Source organism: Podarcis bocagei (genome assembly GCF_964188305.1).
Source record: "Podarcis bocagei genome assembly, chromosome: 8".
Taxonomy (NCBI): domain Eukaryota; kingdom Metazoa; phylum Chordata; class Lepidosauria; order Squamata; family Lacertidae; genus Podarcis; species Podarcis bocagei.
In genome coordinates, this window is record NC_138133.1 from 43,985,435 (window position 1) to 44,007,661 (window position 22,227).

General features: G+C 40.0%; 1 protein-coding gene across 2 annotated transcripts in view; it reads right to left on the reverse strand.

Annotated features, from left to right (window-relative positions):
* ARHGAP28 (Rho GTPase activating protein 28) overlaps positions 1-22,227 on the reverse strand; it is a 62,755-nt gene that overhangs the window by 30,178 nt on the left and 10,350 nt on the right. Inside the window, exon 1 of one of the 2 annotated variants that reach the window (XM_081205611.1) lies at positions 10,300-10,499. The exons of the other annotated variant lie outside the window; for it this stretch is intronic. The gene's annotated coding sequence lies outside the window, so the exon portion shown is untranslated. Of the gene's footprint in view, positions 1-10,299; positions 10,500-22,227 lie in introns of those variants that run through there. 2 annotated transcript variants of the gene reach the window in all.

Consider the following 22,227-nt stretch of genomic DNA (forward strand, 5'->3'; position numbering starts at 1 on the left):
TACATTCATGTACTCAAAGGCTAAATAAATCATACTACACAAAGAGCTAGTTTAGTGACACCTAATCAGAGGCTGAGTAATGATAGCAGAATGACTGTGCTTTCCATTCAATTAAGCGATGCATAGCAAAGAATCCATAGAAGAGCAGCAACAGAACCACATTGTAGTTAACAGACATATTTAATCCTCATTTATAGAGAGGGTTCTTATTTGGATAGCAGTGGATCATTATGTGCAGGCACTGAGTATGAAGCAGAATAATTAGTCTGGGTAAATACTGAAAAGGCGTAATTTAAAGATGACATGCAATACTTTTTTTACATTTACTGTAACTTTAGAATCAATCGTATATCATTACATGGATAGGAAGCTCCAGTAATCATGAATGTTTGCCCCAAAGCAGTTAGCATAAAGGAAGTAGGGCCTTTAATCTGTAACCAGGCCTGCTTAGTTGACTCACAAAAGCCCTACAACATTATCTATTCAGTCAGCATATTAACCAATAGATCTGCCACATACTCAGTCATGTCATAAGTCAGCATTGGCTACTGCTGATTCACAGAGACTCTCTAGCAGAGGCCTCTCCTATCGTTTCCTAACTCACCTTCTACCCAGAGAAGCCAGGAATTGAAAGGGGATACTTCTGCATACAAAGCATATGCACAACTATTGTGTTATAGTCCAACTGCATTATAAATGCCCAGAACTGTATCATCCAGCTTGTAACAACTCACATTTCAAGCTGAAAATTCTACCAAAGATCCTGAAGACACCAGGGAGTGGATCTGGGTCCTTCCACATGCATAGCACGTTCTCTATCACTGAACTATGGCTCTTTCTACAAATTAAACTGAATAATTATAGTAAATATGGACATCTAGTAAAACTCTGTATTTGTATGGCTACATGGTAATTTCCTTGGAGCTTGTCATAGCTGTTGCCTTAATTTTGCTTTATTGGCAGCTTTATTGCTGCAGAAAGTAAAGCCTAATGTCTCTGAGAAAAGCTATCTTGATGAGCAGCCAGGTTAAGCAAGGAGCGCCGTTTCATCCACAAGTGATGAATCTTGCTTTACACCCATTATGTTCACCCTGCCTCTCTGGGATGCAAGCCTGAGCAGCGTGCACATGTGCTCATGTACACAAAAATGAGGAAATGGCAAATTAGGAGTGCAATTACATTAGAAGATAAACACTGTAGAACAAAAAAGCCCACTATTGTTCTACGTCAGAGCTCACCTGCCTCAGTTCTTCCTTTCATCGACTTAGAAATCATTCACAGGTTGCATTTTTAAGAGATTCAGAAACTTAGAATATGATGTTATATTGGTTTCAGGTGGAAAATCTCATTTGTGCTTCAGCATTGCTTGAAATCTGTTGCTACTTCTGACATGTTAATGTTTCACTAATCACTCTAGTATGAAAGCCAGAGAAGTCTTGGACATAGAATATGAAACAACCACCACCCCACAATTAAGTGATCACAGTGGTCACAGATGATGCACTACCAAAACATACCAAGGAATGGGCAACTTGGTGTGTGAATGCAACTGGTAGTTGCTAACTAGCAACCAAAACATCTATTTTACGTCTCCCAGAGCAGGGAAGCTGAGGGTAGCCTCAGCTTCTCTTGCTCTGTTTCTCTGTGGTCCAATCTTTTTTTGTTGTTGTTGTTTAATACAGAAAGTTTTGCCTTACAGCAGGTGGGAGTAGTGTGGGAGAAAATGCAGATATTGTACATCATCACCTGCCTTCTTGGCACTTTTCATTGTATTTTCAGCAGCCCCAGATTGCTACATAGTGATAGGTAGACAACTGACCTGGTGGCGTTTGATAAGGGATACTCATAGGTCACCCACTGTTTGTGTTTTAATTGCTTGGTCAATTAAATCTACATTAATTTGCATATGGCCAACTGTTGGGGGGGATGCATACTTCCCCTTATTCCTCACGTTCCGTATAACCCCATTTGACTGTTTTGACCTGCAGAACTGGCACTGTTACAGGTTGCAAATAATACTAATTCCATCACTTGAAAGAAATCAGTCTGATACTATGGAACTCCCTGATTGTTGGCATCAGGCAGACAACTTTGCTGTACTCTTTTTGCTGCCTGCTTTAAACATTTTTGTTTAGGCAAGCCTATCCATACATAAGTCACATGTGTTTTATTTCTTTTTAGCTACTCTGGATTTTAATAATCATTTGAATATTATAAATACCTATTTTAACTAATAATTTTAATGGTTTTATTTTTAAAAAAACTGTGGAATGCTTACAGGTTTTTTTAAAAATACAATCAAATGGTATACGCATTTTGTTAAAGAAAATAATTTGGATAATCATGCACGTGTATACTTCAGCCACCAACTTAAAAGAGTCGTTCCCTTATGTGTGACGGAATATTTTTTCAAATATGCTGTTTGCTGCTATCTTTTTTTAAAAGTTCTTATACATGTAAACTTTTTAAAAAGTTAATTCTGCTGTCCGATTAATCAGGGACCAACTTTCTGTCAATTAAAGGCTTTTAAATTAATCCGACTTGCACCCCTAGTACTTATATTACTTTGTGTAGCTATGATATACTGGAATATTCTATGTCTCAGAGTATACTAAAATACACAGGTGTATAATATATACCCAAAGAGAGAGCAGGAAAGAATAGTAAACACTACTGTCTGAACCAAGACTAAATTAAAATTAGTACTAAAAGCTTACAGATGGATAAATTGGTGGACTTAAACCCTGAACAGTATTGAAATACAACTAGACCATGCAGCTCTGTGATTAAGAACTGGAATAGGATAAAGGGTTTGGATGCATACATTGAAGTTGCCACATGAGAAGATGGATCATATCACACTTGCCGTAAAATGGAGATATATCTAATTCTTTGTATTCAAGGACTTCTAGTGGTGTCTGAGGGAGGTACTAATATCTCTAGCAAACACTATGTACTATTTCCCATTTTTGCCAAGGCTGCAGTCTGCACTGTACAACCTGCAGCATCACTAAAATCAAACAAGAGTAAAAAAACAGCAGCTGAATCGGCAGGGTGGCTTTGAGCAGGGCTTTGCCAGCAACTCACATGCTGCTATACAAATTATTTATAACAAGTACAAGATACAGTTGCTACCGCAAACTTAAGAAACCTGGAAATTGGGAGAAGCTTAAATAATTCAACAAGCAAAGAAGGAAGGGAAGAAAAAGCCAGATGTCATTTATACTTTTTATTTCTTCTTCTTCTTCTTCTTCTTCTTCTTCTTCTTCTTCTTCTTCTTCTTCTTCTTCTTCTTCTTCTTTGTTCTTAAATGACTACTTCTGAATCAAAGACAACATAAATGTTTTGAACAGCCACATGGCTTCTTGTGTTGCACAAGGCAATGTACTAACTTTGTGATTAATCCCTTGAACAGGTGCAGGAGACATGAGTGAAACACGCTTATCTCCAATCTAATGCTGACAATATGTTTTAGGAAACCATGGGCAGTAGAGTAAAGCCTTATTGCTACTCGAGGTATTTTTCTCCTTGTTTCAGTTCCATGAAAGAGTAAACAACATTGTAAGAGCAATTGACAATGCATTATTCAAAATGTGTGTCTGGCAAACCTTGCATATCAGAGAGTTATAAGCAGTGCTTTTTTCTAAAAAATGTTTAGGGGTATTCTCACTTTCCTACGCATATTGAAATAGTGCCCCTCAACGAGGCCAAACTTAGATTCACAAAATGTTTAGGGGTATGCCTACTCCTGCCCTCCCCCTAGAAAAAAAGCACTGGGTATAAGTAACCACCTTCAGATCTAAAGGCAAGGGAGGCATAATCCAATTATTTACTTAGAAAATGTATAGCCCACATTTCATAGAATCATAGAATCAATGAATCATAGAATCATAGAGTTGGAAGAGACCATAAGGGCCATCGAGTCCAACCCCCTGCCAAGCAGGAAACACCATCAGAGCACTCCTGACATATGGTTGTCAAGCCTCTGCTTAAAGACCTCCAAAGTAGGAGACTCCACCACACTCCTTGGCAGCAAATTCCACTGTCGAACAGCTCTTACTGTCAGGAAGTTCTTCCTAATGTTTAGGTGGAATCTTCTTTCTTGTAGTTTGGAGCCATTGCTCCGTGTCCGCTTCTCTGGAGCAGCAGAAAACAACCTTTCTCCCTCCTCTATGTGACATCCTTTTATATATTTGAACATGGCTATCATATCACCCCTTAACCTCCTCTTCTCCAGGCTAAACATGCCCAGCTCCCTTAGCCGTTCCTCATAAGGCATCGTTTCCAGGCCTTTGACCATTTTGGTTGCCCTCCTCTGGACACGTTCCAGTTTGTCAGTGTCCTTCTTGAATTGTGGTGCCCAGAACTGGACACAGTACTCCAGGTGTGGTCTGACCAGAGCAGAATACAGTGGCACTATTACTTCCCTTGATCTAGATGCTATACTCCTATTGATGCAGCCCAGAATTGCATTGGCTTTTTTAGCTGCCGCGTCACACTGTTGGCTCATGTCAAGTTTGTGGTCAACCAAGACGCCTAGATCCTTTTCACATGTACTGCTCTCAAGCCAGGTGTCACCCATCTTGTATTTGTGCCTCTCATTTTTTTTGCCCAAGTGCAATACTTTACATTTCTCCCTGTTAAAATTCATCTTGTTTGTTTTTGCCCAGTTCTCTAATTTGTCAAGGTCGTTTTGAAGTGTGATCCTGTCCTCTGGGGTGTTAGCCACCCCTCCCAGTTTGGTGTCATCTGCAAATTTGATCAGGATGCCCTTGAGTCCATCATCCAAGTTGTTGATAAAGATGTTGAATAAGACCGGGCCCAAGACAGAACCCTGTGGCACCCCACTAGTCACTCTTCTCCAGGATGAAGAGGAACCATTGATGAGCACCCTTTGGGTTCGGTCAGTCAGCCAGTTACAAATCCACTGAGTGGTAGCATAGTCAAGACCGCATTTTACCAGCTTCTTTACAAGAATATCATGGGGCACCTTGTCAAATGCCTTGCTGAAATCAAGGTAGGCTACATCCACTGCATTCCCTTCATCTACCAGGCTTGTAATTCTGTCAAAAAACGAGATCAGGTTAGTCTGACATGACTTATTTTTCAGAAATCCATGCTGACTATTGGTGATCACAGCATTCCTTTCTAGGTGCTCACAGACTGTTTGCTTAATGATCTGCTCCAGAATCTTCCCTGCTATTGATGTCAGACTGACTGGGCGGTAATTATTTGGGTCCTCTCTTTTCCCCTTTTTGAAAATAGGGACAACATTTGCCCTCCTCCAGTCTGCCGGGACTTCGCCTGTTCTCCAGGAATTCTCAAAGATGACTGCCAGTGGTTCTGAGATCACATCTGCCAGTTCTTTTAATACTCTTGGATGCAGTTCATCTGGCCCTGGAGACTTGAATACATCTAAACTAGCCAAATATTCTTGTACTATCTCCTTAGTTATTCTGGGCTGTGTTTCCTTTGCTGAATCATTTGCTCCAAATTCTTCAGGTCGGGCATTGTTTTCTTTATCGGAGAAGACTGAGGCAAAGAAGGCATTGAGGAGTTCAGCCCTTTCTGTGTCCCCTGTTTGCATTTCACCATCTTCTCCTCTGAGTGACCCCACTGTTTCTTTGTTCTTCCTTTTGCTACGAACATACCCATAAAAGCCTTTTTTGTTGCTTTTAACCTCTCTAGCAAGCCTGAGTTCATTCTGTGCTTTAGCTTTTCTGACTTTGTGTCTACACGTGCTGGCTATTTGTTTGAATTCCTCTTTGGTGGTTTCCCCCCTTTTCCATTTTTTGTACACATCCTTTTTTAATCTTAATTCAGTTAAAAGTTCTTTAGATAGCCACCCTGGCTTCTTTAGGCACCTTCCATGTTTCCGTCTCAATGGTATTGCCTGATGTTGTGCTTTTAGTATCTCCCTCTTAACAAACTCCCAGCCATCATGAACTCCCTTTCCTTTTAGTATTGCTGTCCATGGGATCTCACCCAGCACTTCCCTAAGTTTTATGAAGTCGGCTTTCTTAAAGTCAAGAAATTGAGTCTTAGTATGCTTGGCTGCTCCTTTCCGCTGTATAGTAAACTTCAGAAGAGCATGATCACTCGCGCCTAATGATCCTTCCACATCTACCCCACTAACCAAGTCATCAACATTGGTTAGGACCAGATCTAAAACGGCTGTTCCTCTTGTTGCTTCTCCCACTTTCTGGACAATGAAGTTGTCTGCAAGGCCAGTGAGGAATCTGTTTGACCTTATGCTCTTGGCTGAGTTTGACGTCCAACAAATATCCGGGTAATTGAAGTCCCCCATTACTACTATCTCCCTTCCTTTTGCATGCTTGGCCATCTGTTCCAGGAAGGCATCATCTATGTCCTCCGTTTGGCTTGGGGATCTATAGTAAACTCCCACAATGAGGTCTCTGTTATTCTTCTCTCCCTTAATTTTGACCCAAATGCTCTCACTTTGGCTTTGAGGTTCTAAATCTTGGATCTCTTCACAGGTATACACATCCCTGACATATAACGCCACTCCTCCTCCTTTCTTGTTTGGTCTGTTTCTCTGAAATAGATTGTATCCCCCCATTATTACATTCCAATCATGGGACTTATCCCACCAGGTTTCAGTGATTTCGGTATAACAGTTCTCAAGGCAGAGAACAAGAAAGCTTAAAAGCATCAGAAAATATATAGAGTAGAGCAATTAGACATCAACCATGAAAAGCTTGTCTCTAAAGCCTAGCAATATGACAAAACTCAATGTGCAATTGCTTCCATAATTTGTTCAACACCCACAAAAAAGCCCTCGTCACACTAATGTGACAGAAAATCAACCAGTCAAAAACTTACAGGAAATCATTCCCTCAAGTGGACCTGGTTCATAAAGGGAAGCACCAGCAAGCTAGTAGTCACTGGAGCTCACAGAGGATCCATGTTTTACGCTCTATGTGACTAACACCACAATACATTAACATGGCCGCCACATCCAGCACCTGTTGCAACCTCCAAACAACTTTCTTTCTTTTTTTAATTTGCACATGGATTGTGTTACAGTGGCCTAATCAGGAGTATATCAGAATATGCAGCACATGGAGCAAATTCTTTCAGGAAAAATCATTGTCAAATAAGCCATGGCTGATAAAAGTGATTCAATACAACATCCTAAATACCATTCCAAATGTGATGCCCAGTGGAATGCTAGTTTCACATTTACTTACGCTGAGCATCCAGATATTAACTGCAATAAATACAAGACATTGCTTATAAAGCAGCATAGTAAAGTGTTATTCTTCACTGGTTGGCTTGCCATATTAACTTGTAAAATTGTCTGGAGAGCGCTAGAACCATTTGGTTGTTATTATGTACCTTCCTGGTTTTTTTTGTTAGAAGTACAACTTGAGCTTCAATTTATTTATTTTATTTATTTTTGAGACATATAGATTGCTTTGCAAACAAAGTGCTTCCCAAAGGAATTTATAAAAACATACACAACAAATCGTCAGTGTACTCCTTGCCTACTATGGAAAGACTTGGTTACCGATGATTCAAACTTTAAAAGGGATTGTTTAAAAATGATTTAAAATGTGTATGTTTAAAATGTTACATTAATAATAATAATAATAGATGTATATGACAACCCTCTGTGGCATTTAATTGGCTGTATATATATATCTGTTCAGGTGTTGCTCCTGGGCAACCTTTGATGTGTGCATGTCACACGCACTGGAGGACAGCGGGGTAGAGACAGAGACAAAAATGGGTGGCATTAAAGGAAAAGGAAGGCAGGCCAATGAATGACATTCTTGCCTTTGTACTGTAAGCTGCATTCCAGCCATGTAAAGTAAGGTTTCAGTACAAACCTTTCCACCCACCAAGCAAGAGGAGTTGTCACAGTCCAATGGCACATTCCAGGGAATATAGCCTGGGGAAAGAGGTTGTGGCCTGGGGATATTGTGTGGCTTATTGTGAGACCCCAACACTGAGATTCAGAGAGCTGCATTGTTCCCAGGGCCTGAGATAGCTCACCCCTGGTTTAAGTGATGACAAAGAGCATCAGAATTTGAGTTTGGTAATTACCAGATTCTACTAGTGAGTCCTCACTCCTTTTTTGTATAGGTTCTATATACTTTCAGTCTCACTTTAACCACATTAGCCCTGTTTGTAAGCATTCTTTAGCCTTCTCCTCCCATATAAGCAGCAACTCTCAGAATTCTGCCCTTGTGCACTTCAGCTGCTACTTCATTTTCCAAGATGCAAGCAAGCAAGGATGGACTGCCAGGCTGCCCAAAGGGGTAGCTCTTCCACAACCTCTGCTGCTCTCTATACTTGCAAAGAAAGGGTTAACAAGAGCCCTTTGTTTGTGGCAAAGGGAAAATCCAACATAGCTGATGCTCCACTGATCAATTCAAAATATGCCTCCTGTTCAGAATTGGTTGCCTCTCAGGATGATACAGTATGGGTGCACCAAGCATCTGTGATGCATTATTTGATCAGCTGCATGTAGATGCTCTACTCTAAAAAGGCTGTTAAAAATTAGGATCCTTTTAACTTTGCAAGGTTTCCCCTTATGCATTGATAAATCCCTTATATGAGCAAATATTTTATGGATGATTTCCCATATTTCGAAGGTTTTCTCGCTTCTCTCTGTCTCTCTCTGCAAGCACTCTAGGAACATAAGCACAATAAGTGGTTGTAATGCTATCTTCCCATGAGCCTCCCAAATTGTTTATCCTGGCTTTTACTGTAATGTAGCTTTTAAAGCCCACTTCCTACTGAAATGCATGTTAGGCAAGGCTGTCATTTATGGTCAATCCGTTCAGTCTAGATTTAAACAGAATTTTTTAGTATCTTCCTGTGCAAGTACAGGCTACATCTGCTAAAATATTATGATGTGTTGCATGCTTTTAATATACTATATTTGACATAATATTGTTCTGTATCTAACATAAGAAGAGCAGGAACAGTTAAGGCAGTTTTAATCTCTTGGATTTTACATCCTGGGGTGGGTTTCTTAGTTTCTTAGAACATTCATGTATAACTTTAAGGTTTAAGCTTCAAAACTTTCTTTAATTAGAATAACTGTGATATATATTAAATTTATTGAATTAACCATAATTTCTGTCAGGGGTTTTGAATAACAAGTGTGTTTGATCCAAACTAATTACACTGTACTTAAGTCACACTGAAATCAGTGTGAAATTTTTGCCATAGCTTAAGTTCCTTCGATTTCAATGGGAATTAAATGCAACTACCGTATTTTTTGCACCATAACACTCACTTTTTTCCTCCTAGAAAGTAAGGGGAAATGTCTGTGCGTGTTATGGAGCGAATGCCTACGGATGGCGGGGGGATCTGCTGCAGTCGTGAGCAGAGGATCCGTGGGTCCCCTTCCTTCCCTCCTCCGTGGCTCGCTTTGAAACAGCAAAGAGGGAGAAGAGCCGCTGAGTGGGGAGGAGAGAGGGACAGAGAGCATGCTTGCTTTAAAGGTGCAAAGCGGGAGAGGAAAGAAGCCGCTTACACGAGTGTAAGCGGCTCCTGTCCGGTTGGCTCCTTTAAAGCAAGCAGGCTCTCTGTCCCTCTCTCCTCCCCACTCCGCTGGCTAAATAGCAGCAAAGTTTTTCAGCGAGCCAGGGAGGAGGGAGAGAAGCAGAGCCTGCTTGCTTCTCCTCTTATACCCCTCTTCTGCATTATTAACAGCATCCTTCTCCACCCACCCCACGCGTGCTCCTTGGCCCTTGAGGGCTTTTCCTTCCCTCCCCACTTAAAATGTGTTTACAAAGCATGGATCCACATGGATCCTCAGGATTTTTGCACTGGTCATCCCAAATTCACCATCAGATCACATAGCATGTCCATGGCTACAGCTTGCACCAAAAAAAATCACGCACCCACTGTTGCCTGGGGCCGCAGTGGTGCAAAAATGTGGTTACAAAGCATGGATCCACATAGATCCTCAGGATTTTTGCATTGGGCTACCTCAAACTCACCATCAGATCACATGTCTGTGGCTACAGCATGAACCACAAAAATCATACATCCACTGTTTCGTCTAGAATATTTTTTTTCTTGTTTTCTGCCTCTAAAAACTATGTGCGTGTTAAGGTCGGGTGCGTGTTATAGAGCGAAAAATACGGTAACTTAGTCTCAGTATACATTGTACTGTGGTACTAACATTTCTTTGCCCATTTTGCCCATCAAGACGATTACATACATGCAGATATCTTATCAATATATAACAAGGATTTTCAACCCATAAAGAAAACCCATAAAGAAAATAATGACTCTTCACAAATATGCAAATCTTACCTTTAGCCGATCCAAGTTTCAGTGAAGATATATTAAAGATGGGAGTGAGAGAGAACAAGTTTTGCCATAACCAAGTGACAATAGAGCCTTCCTTAAACAAGCATTTGCATTCTGAGTTTTCAAAGCGTGTTGAAAATGAGATAAAATAAAGCTTTGTGCTTCTAGTCTTGAAAGAATAAGGAACAAGAGAATTGCTGGTCCTTGAGGGAAATAGACTATCACTGCACAGTGACTATTTAGGGTTTCATGCCTTTAGGACAAATGCTTGGACTCTGTTTTCCTGTTTGTGTCAAGACTTAAAACCTTTCATGCACTTCCCAAGAAAAGAAATGAAAGCTCAATCAGCCGCTAGTAGCCCTGGAGATTCATAAGAGCCCCTGTTGTGAGAGTGAAACTAAGAGACAAAAAATGATTTGTTTCTTTTCCACTAGAAGGCTATAAGTCATTTGCCATTAACTTAAAAAAAGGAAAGGAAAAAAGAGAAGAGAGGAATGAAAAAGGCTCTTTGTATTGACACTGCCTTGTCCAGACTGCTAGTACACAATGCAATATATAAATAAATGAAAATGCACAAAACATTTAGAAAGAACTTTTAAGAAAAACAAACATTTACCATTATGGTTTGGGAAAGTCTCCTGTGTAACAAGGTGGATCTTTTAACATTTGCAAAAGAGTTGGAACAAGATTTGTTTCACACAATAACCATAGAGCATTAGAACACCACTGTAGCTAAAGGGATCAGGGATCCAGATTCCATCAGTGGCAGTTATAATATGTGTAAATTAATACAGGGTTTTGGGAGAGTACAGAATTCTATGTGTTATATGCATCTTCCAGCATTTTGATTTTTGGAAACACCCTCAAAAAACGCATGAACTTTCTGAAAAGATCATCAAGTAGTGTAACTCCAGCACATCTTGAGAAATCACATTACATTAGCCGTATTTTTAACACTAAAATATGACATAGATATATAAACAACAACAAATGTCTAAATAAGACATCTCAAAGGGAATTTTGTAAAGTAAAAAAAAAGCCCTACAATTTCGATGGTCTCCTTCGAAATTTACTTTTTGAAATGGCAACCCAGTGTTGACCATTGTAAGTAACTGAATTATGTATCCAGAGAACATAGAGAAATAGAATAATGCCAAGAGAATGGTCTGAAGGCACATGACACTCCAAATATCTAAATCTTGTTGATGTCTACCAGCAAATTGTCACAGAACAGAGGCCTATTTGATAACTTCTACAATTAATAACTACACACAATCAACACATCTTATTGTAATAGAAGGGATACTGCAAAGATATTTGGTGCTTACTGAAATGCTCTATGGTGTTGAAATCAGGTGCTCTGATGTGAACTCCACTGAAGTTTTGGAAACTGTGTAGATGATGATGATGATTATTATTACCACCTATACTCTCTACCATCAGGAATATCAACAGCTCTTCTTTGTACAGAATCTGGGTGGCCAACAATTAAGGCAAGAGTGAACTGCGCTCAGTTAAAATATTTTGAAAATTGCTACTATGCTACTATTGCTACTATACCATTGAGTGCTGTGTTATATGGAGTTGAAAGATAAGCACCTCTGGAAAGCTCACTGCAGTATTGGATGGCTCTACAACAAAGTCCCATATGCAGACAGACTTTGTCTTTGTCGTCAACCTCAGATGGAATACATCACTCATTTTCTGTTAAAAGACCCAGAGATCACTTTCTGAAATCTTTGTTCACACAAAGAAGTAGGCACACCCTGGCAAAAATGATGAGGTTCTTTTGAGTGACAATAATATCACGGATATAATACGTGTGCTGCGCTGGCTCGCCAGATGCGGCTTTGTCACGCTGGCCACGTGACCCGGAAGTGTCTCCGGACAGCGCTGGCCCCCAGCCTCTTAAGTGAGATGGGCGCACAACCCTAGAGTCTGTCAAGACTGGCCCGTACGGGCAGGGGTACCTTTACCTTTTTAATATCTTTATAACACAGAGAGTAGCCCTCTATGCACTGGCTGCAAAAAATAACAATAATCAGAAAAAGGGAGTTAAATAAAATTGCAATAAATTGTTGTGATGATTCGGGGTTTTAATCCGAAATCAAGCCGGATTTGAGTCTGCTGGTGTCTCTAGTAACTTTTCTTTCTTACATCATGGATGCTGGCAGATTTCATTTTTAAAAGGCTAATAAATATTGAATTGGAACTGTCAGAGATGCAGAAGGGAAACTGTATTTTAATGCTCAGGACCTTGGCAATGTCGTCATTGATTTTTATATTATGGATGCGTGTTCTGTATTATTTTATTAATACTATTGCCTAATAAAGGTTTGTCCTGGCCTTTGGCTACAACAATAAACATATGAACTCCCCTGCTCAGCACCTGAGGGCCCCAGTCCTGCCACTCACCACCTGGCCCAGGGCGGGGCCTGATGGGCCCTATAAAGGACTGCTGCCACTGCTGCTGCTGCTGGGCAGAGAGGGCTCCGTTTTCTTTTCTTTTTGTTTAAATTGCTGTTATTTTTTACCTATGTCATTTTAAACTGTGATGTTAATGTTGTATTCTTAGTTTTAGATTTTGATTTATGTGGAAATTGTTTCCCATTTGGTTGTGTATTTTTTTGATGTGGTTTATTTATTGTTTATGATTTTTGTAATTATGTAAATCTTGTCATGCTGTAAGCCGTCTTGAGCATTGTTTTTTTAACTGTGGAAAGGCGGCATACAAATAAAAAATGATGATGATGATGTTGATGATGAACTCAAACTACAGTCAATTTCTTTTCTATAAGTACCTGCATGAAATGCCTAGTTAGGCTCATACAATAAATAAAACCCACCATTTCAGGTCCAGTCTGGAGCATTCCACCACAGGCTTCCAACAAGCTCTTTAACTCAACCTGTGATTACTGGGAAATGTTTACATTATACCTCCTCCACAGAGTGGTGCAATTATGTGAAAGTGCATTTTCTCTTCAACCACTTGGAATATTCTGCTTAACATCACAATACTACTGCATGTTGGTCCACACAATTATCATCCAAAGAAGCATTTTATCTGTTTGTAGGAAAGCTGGAAAATGATAACCTAATGCTTCCTCAGCTTTTGCAAGAAAAAGTTGCTGAGGAGAGCTTTGAGGAAGTGCACAAAAGAGGTGGATCAAAGTGGGGAAATTTAACAGAAGTGATAAGCTTATCGTGTTTCAGATGGGATTGCTGGCAACACACTTGCCCAACTTCACTGACAGTATTAAATCAGTCATCATAATGGTAGACAAAGTTTTCCAAACACTGCATAGCCCTGATTATTACAACGATGGAACAGGCCGCCTTAAGGAGGCATGGGCAGAGAGGGAAATTATTTCCAAAGCACATTTGTAAGGTAGGCTACTGAAGTCAAACATTCCTTTCATTCAGTTTAGTGGGATGGGGTGAGATTGAAGCACCAGAGCCAAACTCCATGGGGCAATAGTCATATTCATAGACTGGCCATTCCCTTTCTTTCCATAAAGGTGTGGCAAAGTAACAAAGAAGGAAAATTACTGATTACCACATAAGGCCTTGTGGAGTTGCTTTTGGGCTATAACAGCAGTTTCTCCCCCATGTCACTCTTGCACCATGGAGGTGTAAGTGGTGTGGGCTGAGGTATCTGAAGGCTAGCGTGGGCATGATGAGACTGGATTTTGGGGTTCATATTATTGACTTCTATAAGGTCCACACAGCTTTTTTCCAAGGACCTGAAAAGTGGAAACAGAGCTTAGAATGCATTGTGCCCCAGCAGGTGCTGCTTCTTATCTTCCAAAGCCCTTGGTCGCAGTGAAGTGACAGTCATTTTACAATGTTGTACATGAATGCCATTTCAGGATTCTTGCAAGTTATCTAATTTTCTATTATTGTTGAGCCAGTTGTACTAGTCAGAAAACAAATACGATTCTATTGTGGAGGTGCAGGGGTAATGGTTCCTTGGTACAGCTGGAACCCAGGTGTGTGTGTGTGGAGGGTAGAAAAGCTGTGGGGAGAAGGGGCACTGAAAGCACTATGCAGCCCTTTTGCTCTTAAAATGGGCCCCAAACCACAGTTTTATGCATCCATGGGGCAAAGCCTGATTTTTACAGAGGAATTTGCTGCTGTCATGCAAAGTTAGGATCATAGTATGGCATAAACCTAGAATTTTCACCAGGATGGTCCAGCTTTTCATACCAAGTGGGCTGCAAGAGTACTTGGACACGGAACCCGCAAGCCGAATGCTGCCTTGTCACATGTGGTGGTGGGGGAGAGCAGGCCCAAAATTTGACACACACAATGACATTCCATCACTCTCAGAGGAAATTGCACAGGGGGGCAATGTCTGGCTCTGATTTTTATTTGGGGGGAGCCATGTTTTCCCCACACAGTTTCCTGTGAAAGAATGTAACTTACTCAATGTCACCCTGGGAGCTTTATGGTGAAAAGGGAATGGAACCCAATTCTCCCTCATCCTGATCTAAGCATTCCAACCACAGTGGCTCCAAGGCCCAGTAGTTGCTAAGGTGTACCTCAAAGACTGCATTCAGGATGTACATGAAACATGTTAAAGCCCAAGGTATATGGTTCAAAGAGCAAGAGAAGGAAAAATTGTATCCATAGCTGGCACTCTTGCTCAAACTATCTGTAACAATCTCTAGTGGCTAGACTAGAAATCCCCCAGTGCCTAAGAAATTGTACTATTTTATTCTTTGTTAAAGAGAACTTTCATACAAATGAAAATTGATAAGGTAATGCCTGTGGAAATTCTGTGTTCTGCATCACAGGGAGGGGTGGAAGCCAACAAGTCTAGATTTCCTCACCAGCATATGTCCACACTGATTATTTTCTATCTATTAGTGCTTGGCCATCAGAACTAGACCAAGGTCTGTTTCCTTTTACATGGAGCCAAGAAGTTCCAGCCCCCTCCTGTTCAAGTCAGTGTCTACGCAGAGCTATGGCACTATCTTGTTTGCCAGACCAAACTTGTGGATTAGTTAAGGTGATGCCCCAGGGCTTAAATTTTAACTCTGGAGTTTAAATTTTGTGCATTGCAGTAGTAAAGCCTCAAGGCTACCAGCATATAAACCACAGTGGGCAAGTTATAGCTATATATGGGAAGGGTCAATGCTGGGAGACGAAGCAACGCTAGTTAAAGGCACTCCTAAGAACCAAGGTCACCTGGGTCTCAGGTGACAGAGAAGCACCCCCAGAAGCATCTAGGAGCACCCCCAGACTAAGGACCTGATCCTCCTGAGGGAGTGCGATCCCCTCCAGACCAGGCAGTTGACCAGTTTCCTGGACCTGCGAACCATTTACTTGCAGGTCTTACATCTTTCTGAGATTCCATTTGAGTTTATTGGCCCACATGCAGCCTATTACTGTGGCCAGGCACAGGTTCTGTGTCTAGGCATCTCTATCATTGGCTATTAGTCAAATCACATTTACAACCAGACAGAGGGCCTTCTTGGTAGTGGCGCCCGCCCTGTGGAACTCCCTCCCATCAGATGTCAAAGAGATAAACATTTACCTGACATTCAGAAGACATCTTAAGGCAGCCCTGTTCAGGGAAGTTTTTAATATGTAACGCTGTACTGTTTTTAACACTTGATTGGGAGCCGCCCAGAGTGGCTGGGGAAACTCAGCCAGATGGCCGGGATACAAATAAAAAATTATTATTATTATTATTATTATTATTATTATTATTATTATTATTATTATTACAATGGGATTCACTTTGTCAAATCTTCCAAGGACTGTGATGCTGTTGCTTCCTTTATATTTATTCAATTGCATTCTGTATTGAGACATGTTTCCTTCAGGCATTTCTTGCTGAAACACAGTCATAACTCTGAATGGAACTAACCTGACTTTACCTAAACAAAAACTGCTTAAATCTACCTACATGAAAAACTTTCTGTGCAATCTATTTATATGTCTTTTACAGAATCCATTGGTTTTAAAATTATCTGCAGTCTCTCTCACTGATTTAAGCATGTCTATAGACCTGTGTTGTAAATAACGAGGGATTAACTCCTCGGTGTGGCTTTATTTCTTAGTAAACAAGTTTAGGATTAGTAAACATAGTAGCTCCGCATTGTGACCAATATTATTATCAACAGAGAGACAATGAATAAGGATTTGCCTTATGCATCTTTAAAATGTGCTCAATTAGTTATTTAAAATTTTAATTAAAAGAAAGGGGTGTTTTTTTAAAAAACACCTTGGCTTTCAAATAAGTTTGTACCCTGTTACCATAGGATCCATGCTTTAGCTCATACAAATACATAAAACACATCCTTGCCCATGGAAGTAACACAAAACAACATTATTCCCATCTTAAACAGCCTGAATTTATAAATTAAATTATTATTTCCATTGCTATGATCCAATCAAAATCAAGAGCATACAATAGAAAGAAGTTACACAGATAAATAGATAGAAGACAAAAATAGAGCTTTTATATCCAATCTTTTATCACTTTAATATGTCACAAATATATTCACAAGAAATAGTACTGCATATATAATGAAAAACAAAAGAAACAATACTGCATTTGTAAAGATAAAAATGAAAATGAAATGAAAGTTGTGTTACAAATACTCATAGAATATATTCAAAGTGTAACCATCTCTTCCAAGTACCTAGGCAGGCTCTTATTTGATGCAGAAACATTGTTAAGTTCCACACAACAGCTCCTCTGCTACCTGTCTTTACCTTTGATTCAACAAAAGTGAAGAGCTCTTCTGTCACTACACAGCACACCTGACTACAGAATGATAAGAAGGGATCAAACAAAATCCACATGAGCTTCTGTATCTGCCTTTGCCATCTCTAAAATACTTGGTATTGGTAAATACATTTTTGTTTTTATTTCTGTTGAATTTATAGCTGCCTCATGCTTCACTTCATTATAAATGATTTCCTCTAACAAAGCATTACAGATGCAGAGGAATTCAGACACGGAGGACTGTGAGAAATACATTCAGAAGTTTCTTTTTAAAAATAAATAAATAAAATAAAATCCCTTTATATTAGTCAACGGTTCCAGTGATATAATCAGAAAAAGGAAGGAAGATCTGTGTTGCTTCATTGTTTTATTTGCAGTTTTGCATCCAAGGTTAACATGTGATAAAATTCTCATTTTATCTCAACTCAAAAAGTTTTTGAGTTGGTTCCAAATTTAAAAAATAAATAAATCATGTAACAAAAGGTGAGGGAAAATAGCCTTTTGAATGAATAACTGTTTGTAATATGTCCCTGTAAACAACACTATGGTCATTTCTATTATTAGTTAGTAGGTATATGTGAGTGGTTTATAATAAAATGAACAACACAAGAGACCTATGCCAATGACTAAAATATGGGAATGATCATTTGGAACAGGAAGTATGATATGGTATCTGCTGGTCCTGAACTTTCACACATTGATGGGCTCTTCTGTAAAGTCATTGAGTGCAAACTGTATGTGCAGCAGTTTTCTCCAACAATTTGTGTTGTGCAGTTTTGTGAGTACAGATTATAAGGATTCTGCACATACCACTTGTATGCCTTCTGCCATATTGTTAACCAGTTCATCTGGCTGGGATCACATGATACAAATCAGAATTGTTTACACTGGTTGCCTTTACACATCCAGGAAGAGTTCAAAGTGTTTGCACTGGTCTATCAGACCTTGGCTAGGACCCTAATCACTGAAATAGTGTTTTTCCCTGTTCCTGCTCATGTCACATTTAAAGGAAACCCTTATTTGTGTTCCACCACTGGGAGATAGACATTATGCAACAGTGATAGAAAGGCCATTCTCTGTGGCAGTGACCACCTGTGGAATGCCCTCCATTTGGGAGCATGTTTGGCACCTACCCTTTTAGCATTTTGATGCCAAATAAAGATTCGTCTGTTTGCACAAGGCATTTGTATGATATTTTTAATGCACAGCAAGTAACCTACTCTGCAGTGTTTTAGTACTTCTAATGCTATATTTTCAGCTATTCTTCTTGTCAAGTTGCTTTAGTTTATTATTTTCAGGCCTTTTGTTTTCCAGCCAGAATTTGCCAGAACTCAGTTTCAGTACCTCTCAGGTGGGCACCATTTCCATTATAAGAGAACAAGGGAGGTGAGTTCCAGCACCTCATTTCCTAGAAAAATAGCACTAATTATTTTTACTGAATATATGACATCCACATACTGTAAACTGGTTATGGTATCTTGCCCTAGGATCTATTTATGATGGGTGGAAGGCTAAAATGTATATAATAAATAAATATTTTTGATGATGATGATTAATTTGAGGCCTGAATAAGCAGGATTCACCAATAACAAGACTGCAGAGGCCTTCTAAACGAGTCTGGGGGAAAAAAATAATGTGAGAAACTGTCAGTTTTCCCATAGCAGTTATTTAAAATGATAGATATTTAGGGACATTACTGTAGCAGGGGCCACTGGGATGAGCAACTCTGCCTTAGCTGCCTGATTCCTGGTTCAGCTATTATTAAGTTCCCAACCCCAGCTCCGCAGAAGATAGGCCAGCAAATCTTGCTCCTTCCACTCAGCCAGCTGAGCCAAAGCTGGCTGAGATGAGGCCAGTGTAAGCCCTCAAAAAGGGGTGAGCTGGGGGTGGAAGCAGAGAGGGAGGACTTAGGGTGGATTCTAAAACTGTTCAGTTTGGCCACGTGACTTGCACCCCAGCATAAAGCACTGTTTTAAAGACTTAGGCAGAGCCGCAGAACCCTGCTGCTGACAGGGTTTGGATTGAGTGCAACTCTATGCAGGCTTAATTTGCTTTATGTCAAGCTTCTTGTGGATAGGTTTCTAAAACTTAAAAATCTCCACCAATCCAAGTCCAGTGGAAGCAAAAATGTCACTTCCAACAGAATTTTGTTTGTGGAATCAGATAAAACAGAAACAAATGCAAGTAATTAAGATCAATGCACTTTCAAAGTCAGATATGTAATTTTGGGTATGATAAAACATAAATTCCAACCTGATGATAAAAACTCATTTAAGATCATCACAGAGTCTGTAATGTAATCTAGCTCTCCATTTACTGATGCAGCCAGGAATGTACTTTGTCAGCCTACGCAGGCTTAGCTGCAGTTGGCAGGGCTAGTCTAAAATTCAAGCTGTTATTAGCAACACAAAATTCCTGAAATAATTTCAGTGGGCATTGCCCATGCCATGCAACTGCTAAGTAATGACTTTTTATTTCAAAACAGTTATGATGTAGAGGTTATATTTTTGCCCCTGCAGATGTGCTTCCTGGTGCTTATGTGGGAAATAGAAGTGAATAAACTTAGAATGCCATGCAGTTTTCCATTTACATGTGCTATTAAAAGCCATTTAAAACTTGTTAGTTGAATTATACAACACTTTTGACATAGCAGAATGGGGGCTACTGTGTCAGATTTCCATTAAAATCTATGTATAATTGGCTCACCAGGAATTAGTCCTTTCTGACTCATCCCACTCCGTGCTGTGTGAACCCATTTTTAGTTACACCCTGAACAGCTTCTGCTCAGCTTTCTAAGTACCACATACAATATATATCCCCCACACACATATGAAGAAATGGTTGAGCATAGCATAATATAGATATTTCTCAGGTGTGATCATGCCTCATTATGTAATTTTATTCATCATGGCTAATACTTCATAAGTCTCTTCTCTGTGAATTGGGCTAACCCCTTTTTTAAACCATCTAAAACCTACTCCATATGAACATGTGCATGAAATTCAGCTGCTAGCCTCCCCCCTGACCCTTGCATGGTTACCAGAACATGTGACTACAGCACAGATATGGAACTGTCTAAACTATTTTCAGACATTGTGATGGATGCGTGGATGTCACAGGTGGGTTAAGGGGCTACAATGCTATCCCACCATGTGTTCAGATTACACAACTCATTTAATGAGCAGCACTTGTGAGTGACAATCACCACTATTTCAACTCTTCTTTGAGACGTGTGTGTTTAATGAACTCCTTCTATGTTTGGAGGAAAAAACCCTTCAGGAAGAACAGGTAATTGGAAAATTAACCTGGTGCTAAGAGAACTTCCCTCTGAAGTCCTTGCTCTGTTTCTCAGGAACTAGCATTTCTGCCAAATTAATGGCAGAAGAGCATGGGTAACTTTGGTCTACACAGTGGGGCGTACCAAGTAAGGTTTCCAGGAAGAGGAAACATAGCTGAGACTTTAGGACTTGTTCCAGAAAAGAGGTTTATTAAAAGATAATACAACAAATATCGTCTTAATTGTGATATATTCATGCAGTACAAGCTACTGAAGAATTGGGAGAGAGGGAGAATGGAGGAATGGCAGCAAGACATAGACGGCTGCATCTAGACAGAGTGTCAGGGCAGAATGAGAGGGAAATGCACTGCAGTTCCTAGTCCAATCTGAAATCTCTAGGTAGGACTGAGAGAGACTCCACTCTGGAATCCTGAAGTGTCTTTCGCAGTCTGTGTAGACAGTACAGAACTAGATGGACTCAGCATAAGGGAGCTTCCTATGTTCCAAAGAAGGATAAATGAGGGCAAATGGAAGATCGGCAAATGGGAAATCTGCCAATAGAATGAATGGGAGGGAAATTTTACCTGTAGTTTTCTGAGACAACTGGAAGAGGGGGGCATCCTTAGCAGTAGATTATTGTAGTTTCAAAGCTTCAACCCCCATTTTAAGACCTTGCATGTCATTAAGCATTCACCTGTTTCCATAGTGAGTGGTATGAGTGAAGGGTAGGGGCGGGAGCAATATAGATCCTCATTAGGGATAATAACAGGGTTATGGGATGAGGAGGGCAAAGTAATGCATGAACAGGCACTTCATGTTGCATTTCAATAACAACTTTGTTCTGGCAGCTTCATGCTGTAGTCCCCATTCCCCCCCTCCCCCCGCCACACACAGAAAACAATGACTGGTTAGAAAAGTCTAGACTCAGAAAATGTTATAACTGATAATTAATTTCATATTTGTTTGTGGCCGTGCTCATTTTATACTTCAGGCTGGTTTGACATTACTGCTTCATCACTGCCAGGGATTTTAACTATCACTAGCTTCACGAAGTCCTGTTTTTAAAATTATATGTGTAATATAACAATGAATGTCAAAACTGCATTAGGAATAAAAAGCTGTATTTGTTGAAACACAGATCAGGGCACACAGCTGCAGAATAAACCTGGCCTTTTCTCTTTCTTTCCTTCCTTCCTTCCTTCCTTCCTTCCTTCCTTCCTTCCTTCCTCCCTCCCTCCCTCCCTCCCTCCCTCCCTTCCTTTTCTTTCTTTCTTTCTTTCTTTCTTTCTTTCTTTCTTTCTTTCTTTCTTTCTTTCTTTCTTTTATGACTTAAAATAGAGATCCTTTCTTGTGCCACCATTTAAATCAATGGGTTCTAACAAGATCTGTTACTAACACCAAGAAGAAACATATACATTACTCCATTTTGTATCAGTTGCAGCAACTTGTGAGGTTTCTTTCAGCAGAAAATGTTAAGCGTTCCACATGTGATACGTTATTTTTTCTTTTATAAATGCTGGAGATTCAAACATGTTTTACATATATGCCATATATTCTGTGAATCAGCAGGAAGACAGATGGAAGCTAAAAGTTTTACAGGTTTCCTGTGTGAATGTATGTGTGTACAGTGCAGATGTCCTGGCTTAATAGAAATATTTAATGTTAAATTTGAAAGTCTTCAGATATACAGTTGTACCTTGGAAGTCAAACGGAATCCGTTCCGGAAGTCCGTTCGTCTTCCAAAATGTTCAAAAACCAAATCACGGCTTCTGATTGGCTGGAGGAAGCTCCTGCAGCCAATCAGAAGCCACGGAAGCTCCATTGGACATTCGGGTTCCAAAAGAACATTCACAAACCAGAACAATCACTTCCAGGTTTGTGGCTTTCGGGAGCCAAAACGTCCGAGTTCCAGGGC